Here is a 12,363-nt window from a genome sequence, read left to right as displayed (position 1 = left end):
TAGGCTTCAGTCTATCACCCCCAAACTAACGGTCAAGTCGAGCGAGCAAATGGTCTAATCATGAGCGGCATCAAACCCAGACTAGTGCGGTCCCTCAAGGAATCTAACACGCACTGGGTAGAGGAGCTCGACTCCGTACTCTGGGGGCTGCGGACCACGCCAAACCGAACTACTGGATTCACACCATTTTTCATGGTATATGGCGCAAAGGCAGTTCTGCCCTGCGATATAATTCATGACTCACCTCGTCTGCGCATGTACGAAGAAAGAGAAGCCGAGTTGGATCGGCAGGACAGTTTGGACGCCTTAGAGGAGGAGCGGGACATGGCAAAGGCTCGTTCCGCACTTTATCAGCAGCGGGCTCGAAGATATCAAAGCAGAGAAGTATGGGCCAAAACTTACAATGTCGGTGAACTTGTTCTACGCCTGCCGGACAAGAAAAAGGACAAACTTAAGCCCAAGTGGGAAGGTCCCTTCATCATCGACCAAGTCCTGACCGGCGGAGCATACCGTCTACGTAAAGCATCTGACAACCGACTCGAGCCGAACCCATGGAACGCAGCCCGTCTCCGAAGATTCTACGCCTAAACGCCGAACTCAGAGTTCGTCTCACTCCCCTGTCCACCTTTTTATATTTTTTACTGTCTCTTGTCCCCCTCCTTCTTCCCACTTTTTTTCAATACCTTTTATAGGCTGATTTGCGCTTTGTTCGCACACACTTGATGTGCTCCTAGCACTCATTATACCTGGGGGCTTCTTTACCAGAAGCTTATTCATACGGGCTTCATGCCCAATACATGTGTCATACTTCCGCGTGTACCTTTTATTCACCATTATATGCATCGATATGACTTAAGTTTTGGCCAAGCTGGGTTGCCTGGCTCCTGTGCTTACCCCTACGTTCCCGATTGTTCGGCTAGGACGTAAAGGGAGCACCTTTGCGATTGCTACTGCCGGGTCAGCCGGATGTGTACCTCAGACTGGGTGAAGCCGAAAGCTAGCATTCTTAAGAGAATACTCGGTCGGTGACTTGAAAGATGATTTATTACTTATTTATTTATCTGCCCCCAGATGCTTTTTCTGCTATTTTCGCAGTCCGGCATTGCACCTTAGGGCATGCCTCCCAGGGAAAGGAACCCTTAACGGAACTATTCTCCCTGGAAGATGTTTCTTACTAACCATGTAATATAACATAACTAGTTGGGCACTTGTCTGATAAAGCAATTATGACCCCGACGCCTTGTCTCCATGCATGCCCCGGTTCTTTTATAACCATAAGGGTATTCGGACACACTCTGGACTGTTGGGTCCCGAGGTTGAAGCGAAACGGTCCGCAAAGACAAAAGATCTACAATCCGGCTAGAATGCATTTTACATGTCATTTCAAATTACATCGTCAAACCGACTGATTGTACTCCTCCTCAATCCCATCTAACAGGTTGTCTAATTTACAGTCCTGTTGGGAATATTTCGCGGCCAGTTCTACTTGGCCGTACATCAAGCTCACAGGGATCTCCTTCCCATCAGGCCCCGCAGGTCCGACCTCGGCCATGTGGTTTGGGTCAGCCTTCGGGTAGCGCGTCTTCACCATGGCCCAGGCCTCCCTGGCACCCTGACGGCAGGCCGATATCTTCCACAAACGGAGGCGTCGCCGTGCTCCCTGAAGCTTCTCAGCAAGCTCACCAAGGCCCTCGGGTAGGGAGACGGAAGGACATAAAGCCTGAACGACGCCACTCATCGCCTGCCGAACACGTTCGAACAACTGCACCAGCTCGGGAAGTTGGTCACCCGTTGACCCAGGCATTTCCTCCGCAGGGTGACCTGTGAGCACACCTAAAGACATATTTCTGTCAATCGACTTCCTCCCCGAATTCTTCTTTTCAAAGGAATTTGCTCAAGCACTTACTATAAATGCCGCGACGAAGCCGCTGATTCTCCTTCACGGAGCCAGACAGCTGGGCCCGAACACCTTTTAGCTCTTCTCCTAGCTGGGTGTGGGCATCTTGGAGCTTGTTTCTCTCCTGCTGCACCTTCATAAGCACCCTCTCGCCGGCCTTTAGCTGACGCAGTAGCTGTTGCTTGTCCGGATCTAGTCCGGCGCCCTCTGCAATATTATTGTCAGATTCACGCTGCACTTTGTTAATTAATTATCTTTTCAAAGTACGTCTTACCAGCGGGGGTCTCTGTGGCTCCCCCTGTGGCGGCCAGTGCGGCCTCAAGTTGGGCCTTGCACTCTTGGAGCTCCTGGGACAGATGGGTATTCTTCTCCGTAAGATCCTGCATAAAAATTGATCCTTAAATCAGTTATTTTAACTATTTTAAGTCTCGGGGGCTACTGGCATATATAACTATTAAAATTACTTACACGTATGTCTTTCACATACTGCTCCGTGGCTCTGGTTAACCCATCTTGAGCGGCACGGAGGTGCACGTTTCCCGCATCAAAGGCATTTAACGCCTCCGGGGAGAAACACGCGTCACGAAGAACTGTCCGGCGACGCCTGTGATTCATGGCGCTCTCCACCTCATATCAGGTGGCGGACAGACTGTCGGCATCCTCCGTCGGAGGAGCGTCCGGCTCATGCCTTGTATTCGCCTCCCCTCCCGGGCCATGCGTTGGAGCATGGCTGGCGGAGGCTTGATTGGCAACCTCTCCGGACACTGTCCAGCGAGCACTCTTTCTGGAAAAGTTATGAGCATTAATATACCTCCTGGGGATCCTTCCCTTAAAAATAGTGGTGCTCCGTACCGTTGCGGCAACGTTTCAGTTCGTGTCACACTCCTCTTCCGCCTGCTGGGCCGGACTGACCATTGTTGGCCGGCCACCGCGGGTTCGGCTTCCCGCCTTAAAGGCACCTCCTGTGATGCACCATCAGTATGGGATGGTCAGAATTGAGCGCGGATCAAATGATGGTGTCAAGACCTCGGTCGTAGTCACCTGGGAGACCAGAAACAAACCGAGGTAGTCAGCCGTAATGGCGACTAGGGCATTGTCCATGCTAAGTTGGTGGAACACCCCGTCAATCAGCTCCACCTTTATGTCTGGATCCTCTTCGGAGGTCGGATCAAGGGATCGTTCCGGATCCTCGGGCTGTGGAGTTAGGCTTCGTATGCCTTCCACATCCCGGCGCAGCTCCTGCGTCGAAATCACAGAGTAAGATACTTGACTTTGAAAATATGGATCGGGTAGATGAATATCCGCTTACCCAGCTCCGAGGGTTATTCATAGAGAATCCATTCAGTGGATTCGTGTGGAGGAAGTCCTCCTCCTTTCCCTTGTACAAGTAGGACAGGATCTTTGCCAGATCGGCTGCCGAGCCTGGCCCTTTGCGGCCATGACGGGTGGCGTCATCTTCCCCATTGAAATCCCACATAGGGTGGCCCCTATATTGGAGTGGCTGCACCCCTAGCATAATGCACGTGGCCATGACTCCAATCATGGTCAATCCGGAGTGGGCCAGTAATCTAATCCGGCCCATCAGATAATGGATGCTCCTATCATCTTCCCGTTGAGGACTCCGCGGGCGCCAACTCAGGCGTTTCTTCAAGGGAGCATTGCTGAACTCCGGGAGGCCGATCCGAACTGGATCCGGCAGAGGGGCGTCCTCCATGTAGAACCATTCCGAAGGCCAGTCTTCGGACGCCTTCTTCGGGGTGCCGGATAGATATCCGGTCCCGGCGATGCGCCATATTTCGGCTCCGCCCACTTGATATATCGACCCCTCATGAGAACGGGGTACGAGGCAAAACAATCTCTTCCACAACGCGAAATGGGGCTCGATGCCCAAGAACAGCTCGCAAAGAGCTACGAAGCCCGCGATGTGCAAAATGGAGGCAGGCGTGAGGTGGTGAAGCTGGAGTCCGTAGAACTCTAGGAGCCCCCGGAGAAACGGATGTATGGGAAATCCGAGTCCCCTTATTAGATAGGGGACAAAGCATATCCGCTCCCCTTTGGAAGGGTTGGGGACGCTCTCCGCCTGCTTTCCACCCTTGTAGGTGGCTAGTCCGGCTCGAACCGGAACCATGAAAGCTGGGGGAAGATATCCCTCGGTTTGGAGCGCCACTAGCTCGCTGTGTGGAACTGAGCATCTCCCCCAATCTCCTGGCTTAGGGCTGGGAGCGTGAGAGGAGGAGCCGCGTCGACTATCCATGATGGAATGGATTTTTGTCAGAGGCGCTTCGATGAGAACTTGCGGATGGAGGATGGTGTGAGCTGGATCTAGATCCTCGCCTCTCTTATAGGCGGCTCATTCGCACGGTTAGGGGGTAAAATGTAAAAATACCCCAGCCTTTCGCATCCGTACGACACGTGGAAGAAGGCCATTATTGGGCGTAGAAGCCAAGGAGCGCAACATTTATAAGGAAGCCGGACACTATTTGATAGGAACATGAAGTTTGAAGGAGAACCCGCCTTACAACGCCGAAGACAATATACGCGCCGGACTCGTCGTCGCTGAAGCCCAGTTCGGGGGCTACTGAGGGAGTCCCGGACTAGGGGGTGTCCGGATAGCCGAACTTTCATCATCGACCGGACTCCAAGACTATGAAGATACAAGATTGAAGACTTCGTCCCGTGTTCGGATGGGACTTTCCTTGGCGTGGAAGGCAAGCTTGGCGATACGGATATGTAGATCTCTTACCTTTGTAACCGATTTTGTGTAACCCTAGCCCTCTCCGGTGTCTATATAAACCGGATGGTTGTAGTCCATAGGAAGAACAACAATCATACCATAGGCTAGCTTCTAGGGTTTAGCCTCCTTGATCTCGTGGTAGATCCACTCTTGTAACACACATCATCAATATTAATCAAGCAGGACGTAGGGTTTTACCTCCATCAAGAGGGCCTGAACCTGGGTAAAACATCGTGTCCCTCGTCTCCTGTTACCATCCGCCTAGACGCACAGTTCGGGACCCCCTACCCGAGATCCGCCGGTTTTGACACCGAGAGTGACATACATTACTTTTGTCATATTGCCATTGCATGATCATGTAGTTGACATCGTATTTGTGGCAAGGCCACCATGCATTATTTTTCATAGATGTCACTCTTGATTCATTGCACCATCCCGGTACACCGCCGGAGGCATTCATATAGAGTCATATCTTGTTCTAAGTTTTGAGTTGTAATCAATAGAAGTGTGATGATCATCATTATTAGAGCATGGCCCCAGTGAGGAAAGGATGATGGAGACTATGATTCCCCCACAAGTCGGGATGAGACTCCGGACGAAAAAAAAGAGAGAGAGAAAGGCCAAAAAAAAGAGAAGACCCAAAAAGTGAGAGAAAAAGAGAGAAGGGGCAATGTTACTATCCTTTTACCACATTTGTGCTTCAAAGTAGCACCTGGTTCTTCATGGAGTGAGTCTCATATATTGTGCTTCAAAGTAGCACCTTGTTCTTCATGTAGTGAGTCTCATAAGTCTTTTTATACTAGTGGGAATTTTTCATTATAGAACTTGGCTTGTATATTCCTACGATGGGCTTCCTCAAATGCCCTAGGTCTTCATGAGCAAGCGAGTTGGATGCACACCCACTAATTTTCTTTTGTTGAGCATTCATAGCTCTAGTGCATCCGTTGCATGGCAATCCCTACTCCTCATGTTGACATCAATTGATGGGCATATCCATAGCCTGTTGATTATCCTCGTCAATGTGAGACCTTCTCCTTTTTTGTCTTCTCCACACAATCCCCATCATCATATTCTATTCCACCCATAGTGCTATATCCATGGCTCGCGCTCATGTATTGCGTGAAGGTTGACAGAGTTTGAGATTATTTGAGTATGAAACAATTGCTTGGCTTGTAATCGGGGGTATAGAAGTTGGGAACATCTTTGTGTGACGAAAATGAAGCATAGCCTAACTATATGATTTTGTAGGGATGACTTTCTTTTGCCATGCTATTTTGAGAAGACATGATTGCTTTGATTAGTATGCTTGGAGTATTATTATTTTTGTGTTAATATGAACTTTTGTCTTGAATCTTTCGGATCTGAATATTCATAACACAATTAAGAAGATTTATATTGAAATTATGCCAACGTATCACTCCGCATCAAAAATTCGTTTTTATCATTTACCTACTCGAGGACGAGCAGGAATTAAGCTTGGGGATGCTTGATAAGTCTCCAACGTATCTATAATTTTTTATTGCTCCATGCTACTTTATCTACTGTTTTAGGCAATGTTGGGCTTTATTATCCACTTTTATATTGTTTTTGGGACTAACCTATTAACCGGAGGCCCAGCCCAGATTTGCTATTTTATGCCTATTTCAGTGTTTCGAGGAAAAGGAATATCAGATGGAGTCAAAACGGAACGAAATCAAATAGAGAAGTTCTTTTTGGAAGGAAAGCAACCCAGGGAACTTGGAGTGCACGTCAGGGGAGATACGGGCTGCCCACGAGGGTGGGCCCCCTCCCCTGGGTGCGCCCCCTACCTTGTGAGCACCCCGTAGGTCCACCGACGTACCCCCTGCACCCATATATACCTACGTACCCTAAAACTTCTAGAACAGAAGATAGATCGGGAGTTCCGCCGCCGCAAGCCTCTATAGCCACCAAAAACCAATCGGGACCCTGTTCCGGCACCCTGCCGGAGGGGGATCCCATCACTGAAGGCCATCTTCATCATCCCGGCGCTATCCATGATGAGGAGGGAGTAGTTCACCCTCGGGGCTGAGGGTATGTACCGGTAGCTATGTGTTTGATCTCTCTCTCTCTCTCTCGTGTTCTCTCTCGTGTTCCCTCTATGGCACGATCTTGATGTATCCCGAGCTTTGCTATTGTAGTTGGATCTTATGATGTTTCTCCCCCTCTACTCTCTTGTGATGAATTGAGTTTCCCCATTGAAGTTATCTTATCAGATTGAGTCTTTATGAGAAGACTTGATGTATGTCTTGCCATAATTATTTGTGGTGACAATGGGATATCATCTGCCACTTGATGTATGTTTTGGTGACCAACTTGCGGGTTCCACCCATGAACCTATGCATACGGGTTGGCACACGTTCTTGACTCTCCGGTAGTAGCTTTGGGCACTCTTTGAAGTACTTTTATGTTGGTTGGATGAATCTGAGATTGTGTGATGCATATCGTATAATCATGCCCACGGATACTTGAGGTGACAATGGAGTATCTAGGTGACATTAGGGTTTTGGTTGATTTGTGTCTTAAGGTATTATTCTAGTACGAACTCTTTTATAGATCGATCCGAACGAATAACTTTGAGGTGGTTTCGTACCCTACCATAATCTCTACGTTTGTTCTCCGCTATTAGTGGCTTTGGAGTGACTCTTTGTGGCATGTTGAGGGCTTGTCATATGTTCTATCTATGTTATTATTGTTGAGAGAACTTGCACTAGTGAAAGTATGAACCCTAGGCCTTGTTTCCTACCATTGCAATACCGTTTACGCTCACTTTTACCACTTGTTACCTTGCTGTTTTTATAATTTCAGATTACAAAAACCTATATCTACTATCTATTTTGCACTTGTATCTTCATCTCTTCGCTGAACTAGTGCACCTATACAATTTACCATTGTATTGGGTGTGTTGGGGACACAAGAGACTCTTTGTTATTTGGTTGCAGGGTTGTTTGAGAGAGACCATCTTCATCCTACGCCTCCTACGGATTGATAAACCTTAGGTCATCCACTTGAGGGAAATTTTCTACTGTCCTACAAACCTGTGCACTTGCAGGCCCAACAACGTCTACAAGAAGAAGGTTGTGTAGTAGATATCAGGCTTCAAAGGTCACGGATCGAGTGGCTAAAGGAGGGAGAACGTAACACTTCCTGCCTGCACCTACGAGCCGTATGGCGTGCGCGCAAGAACTATATTCAGCGGCTCCGTCGGTCTGACGGGACTTGGTGCTCGGTATTGTCTGACATGGAGCGTATGGCTACTTCCTACTTTAAGGAAGTTTTTACGAAGGATCCAACCTTATCACTGGAGGTTGTGCTGGATGGCATCTTGCCAAAGGTAACTGAACATATGAATGATATGATATGTGCGCCTTTCTCGGAAGAAGAAGTTTCGAATGCACTTTTTCAGATTGGGCCGTTGAAAGCTCCGGGCACGGATGGCTTCCCAGCCAGGTTTTACCAACATAATTGGTCTACACTAAAGGCTGAGATTATTGCAGCGGTCTTGGAGTTTTTCACTTCTGGGTTAATGCCGGAAGGAGTGAATGACACTATTGTTCTTATTCCAAAAATTCCACATCCAAGAGAGTTGAAAGACTTTAGGCCGATCAGTTTGTGTAATGTTATTTATAAAATTGTGTCCAAGTGCCCGGTCAATGGTCTACGTCCTTTGCTGTCGGAGCTGATTTCAGAAAATCAGAGTCCTTGTTAGTACGAATTCTTTGAATATCCATGATACTAATGATGATTGCACTAGTTATGATGAAAATGTCTCCTATAAACATGTCAATTTTTGTGGAGTGCATTGGGTTTGTAAGTACACATCAAATAGGAAAGATAGATATTGCAAGAGGCATAAGCACTTAGAAACCAAATTGTTGCAAGAAGAGCTAGATGAATGTGCTGAAAGATTCAATATCTTTCATGCCCCTTGTGAACTTTGCAATGAACATGGTCATTTAAAGCTCCAATGCTATTTGTTTCATGATCAAGTCGTGTCTAAATATTGTGATAATTTGATTACCCTTGAGCATTATAAAGAGCTTAGCCTTCTTTTGGGGTATGAAGAATTTGCCGCTTCAATTGGGTTGCTGACTTTCTGGATGTTCATGGTGCTTGGAATGTACAAAGATTACGATAGCACTTCTAGGATTTGGATGCACGTGAGATTTTGAAGATCCGCACCTCACCGAGGAACGGCTAGGACTTTCTTGCGTGGTTTCCAGAGAGGAGCGGACCGTTTTCGGTTAAAAGTGCTTACCGTTTGGCAACTGAGGATCGTCTAGCATTAAGCCTGGGCTCATCTAGCACTCAACCATCGGGCCAGAGGCCTGCTTGGCAGCGGATCTGGAGTGCCCAGGTGCCGCTAAAAATGAGGATTATGGCGTGGAAAGTTGTCTCTGGAGCCCTGGCCACAAATGCGTGCAAAAAATATAGACACATTTCTACTAGAGACAGCTGCCCGTTGTGTGGACGAGAAAAAGAGTCAAGCTTCCATGCCTTGGTTTTTTGTGTTCATGCAAGGAACATCTGGGATCAAATGCGTACAGTTTGGAAATTGCCAGCTCAAGAATGGCTGCAGGATATACGGGGAAAGAATGGTTCTTGAACGTACTGGCGAACTGTGATGATTCGATGCGTGATTGCACAATAATGTTAATCTGGAAAATTTGGTCATTGCGGTCAGACCTGGCTCATGGGAAGGACGCTCCATCCATGGTGGCAACGGCTGAATTTCTTCAGAGTTATATGAAGTCGATACATGTAAGCAGGAGGTTCACAACGGAGGAGATTATCAAAGGGAAAATGCCAATGGTTCATGACACGCCTGTCGTGCAGCGGGCTGCGGCCCCGTCAGTGCCATGGCCGCACCCACCTACGGACTGGGCTGCACTATCTGTTGACGGAGCGTTCTCACCTTCTGATGGATCGGCGGCGGCCGGAATGGTATTGCGCAAGCAGCCAAGCAGGATGGCAGCGTGTTATTTGCTGCATACCGTTGCATCTTCAACTGCAATGATACTTTGCAGGCGCAACTACATGCAATAATGCAGGGTATGGCACTCACTATTCAGCACTGTTCCCTACCGGTCATCGTTCGGTCTGATTCCGTGGAGGCATTGGCGGCTATGAAGGGGGGAAGTCTAACCAGATCTGCATATGGCCACCTGGTAGCGGAGATTCGGCATCACATGATGGAGCGGGAGTTTATTCCGTGTAAAATCAAACGGGAACAAAATAGGGTAGCACATCGATTGGCATTGTATAGCCGTACGGAGAGCACTACTGCCATATGACTTGATAGAAGTCCACCTTGTATTGAAGAGTTGGTGCCTCTCGATTGTAACCCTATTCATATGAAATAAAACTCTCTTAGCATGAAAAAAAAAAGAATGCAAGGAGAATCAGGAGAGAGTACAGATATCAAATTCGGAAAAGGTTGGACTTTCTTTTGTCGGACTGCCATGTTTCGGGAGCTACCTTAAGCGTGCCAGCTGCTACAGGGCCTCACTGTTTTAGGTGAGCGCACGTGTTGGCGGGAGGACCCAAATCCCAGCGACCGGCCACCCATGGTTTTCTCTTTATTTATCCGCGGTGTCAGCGCCTGAACAGTGACCAGTGAGCACCACCAAGAGCCAGCCGCCGCTTCCTTCTAGGAGTATTCGGTAACCCGAGCTTCAGCTCTCCATGGACGCCGCGTCCTTGTCGCCGCTGCGCATCGTGCTCTGCCCCTACCTCGCTTTCGGCCACCTGCTCCCCTACCTAGAGCTCGCCGAGCGCCTGGCGCTGCGGGGCCACAGCGTGTCCTACGTCTCAACGCCGCGCAACCTCGCCCGCCTCCCGCCGCTGCGCCCCGCCGCGGCGCCGCGCGTGGACCTCGTGCCGCTCCCGCTGCCGCGCGTCGACGGCCTGCCCGACGGCGCGGAGTCCACTAACGACGTCTCCGCCGCCGACCGCGAGCTCCATTGGAAGGCCTTCGACGGCCTCGCCGCGCCCTTCGCGGAGTTCTTGGCCGCCGCGTGCGCCGACAAGGCCACCAGGCCTCACTGGATCATCGCTGACTGCTTCCACCACTGGGCCGCCGCCGCCGCCCTCGAGCACAAGGTTCGATCCAATCCACCAAAGACGGCTAGCTTGCTTGTTGGTTCCATCCCATGCATGTCTCAGATCTAGCTGCATTGATGTCAGGTGCCATGCGCGGCGCTTCTGACGACCGCTGCTATGCTCGCCGCCGTGCCTCGCCCGCCATTGGATCACCCCGAGGCCGACCCTGCCGTTGCCTCTGTGTTTGAACAGGCGGCCAAGGCAAGGCGCGCTGTGCCCAGTTACGAGCGGAATGCGATGACACGGTTTGTCACCGGGCATGGCACGTCGTCGGGTATGTCCAGCCTCCAGCGCTGCATCTTGACAGGTGCACGATCACGGCCATCCGGAGTTGCGTCGAGTGGGAGCCGGAGTCCTTCCCGCTCTTAGCAACCCTCCTCGGCAAGCCGGTGCTGCCCCTCGGCCTTCTGCCGCCGTCACCTGACGGAGGCCGCCGTGCCACCGGCACCAACGGAGAAGACCATGCCACCGTTCGGTGGCTGGACGCGCAGCCGCCCGGCTCGGTGGTGTACGTGGCGCTGGGGAGCGAGGTGCCACTGCGCGAGGAGCAGGTGCGCGAGCTGGCCCTCGGCCTGGAGCTCGCCGGGACGCGCTTCCTCTGGGCTCTCAGGAAGCCCATCGGCGCCGTTGACGACCCTCTCCCTCCCGGCTTCGAGAACCGCACCCACGACCGCGGGCTGGTGGCCACGGGGTGGGTTCCCCAGATGAGCATCCTGGCGCACGCGTCCGTCGGCGGGTTCTTGACGCACTGCGGCCGGAACTCGCTGATCGAGGGCCTCCTTTTCGGGCACCCACTCGTCATGCTGCCCATCTTCGGCGACCAAGGGCCCAACGCGAGGCAAATGGAGGCGAAGAAGGTAGGGTTGCAGGTGGCGAGGGACAAGGACGACGGGTCGTTCGACCGCCATGGCGTCGCGAGCGCCGTCCGGGCCGTCATGGTTGAGGGAGAAGAAAGGAGGAGCTTTATGGCGAACGCACTGAAGATGCAAGCGGTCGTAGGCGATAAGGAGCTCCAGGATAGGTACATCGACGAGTTTGTACAGCACCTCAGATCTTACGGCGCTGCATTTCCATTTCCAAATGGGGCGCTTCATGAATGAGGGAAAATCACCTGCATTTCATATATGATTTACTGCAACTTTTGTTAAGCACCTATTTATTTTTCAATTGTACTTATGTTCTGTTATCTTATTGGGACAGAAAATCTGTGTGCAGACTTATCTTTTAAGATGTAATAATTTTATCAATTGTTCCTTCCATTCCTTTATATAAAGGTGCATTTAGTTTTTAATAAAATCTCAGACTATAAGATGCATTTCTTCTAACTCCCGTAATTACTTTATTAGACCTTCATGAAAAAGAAAAGTATCCCTCTCCCGATTGCTTGTATCTCATCTTTTAGGAAGAGAAGGAAAGAATCACTCTCTCCATTGTGTGTATCTGTTTCTTTCATGGCCTAATTAATTTACCTGCCACTAACCAATGAGTTAGCAAGGGTAATGTCGTCCTAAATTCTCTATAATCTCGTGCCTTGGTCATCATGCCGGAAAAAAAATACATCTTACATAAAGAAACGAAGAGAGTACTAGCATGTATGATTCTGTGTTGCAAT

General features: G+C 49.9%; 1 pseudogene; it reads left to right on the top strand.

The window, feature by feature from the left end:
• The first annotated feature begins 10,334 nt into the window (after nucleotides 1-10,334).
• LOC119306544 lies at nucleotides 10,335-11,855 on the top strand (annotated as a pseudogene).
• The last annotated feature ends 508 nt before the right edge of the window (nucleotides 11,856-12,363 follow it).

This window comes from Triticum dicoccoides, chromosome 5B (genome assembly GCF_002162155.2).
Source record: "Triticum dicoccoides isolate Atlit2015 ecotype Zavitan chromosome 5B, WEW_v2.0, whole genome shotgun sequence".
Classification (NCBI taxonomy): Eukaryota; Viridiplantae; Streptophyta; class Magnoliopsida; order Poales; family Poaceae; genus Triticum; species Triticum dicoccoides.
Note: the sequence above shows the minus strand (reverse complement) of the source record. Positions and strands in the feature narration are given on the sequence as shown.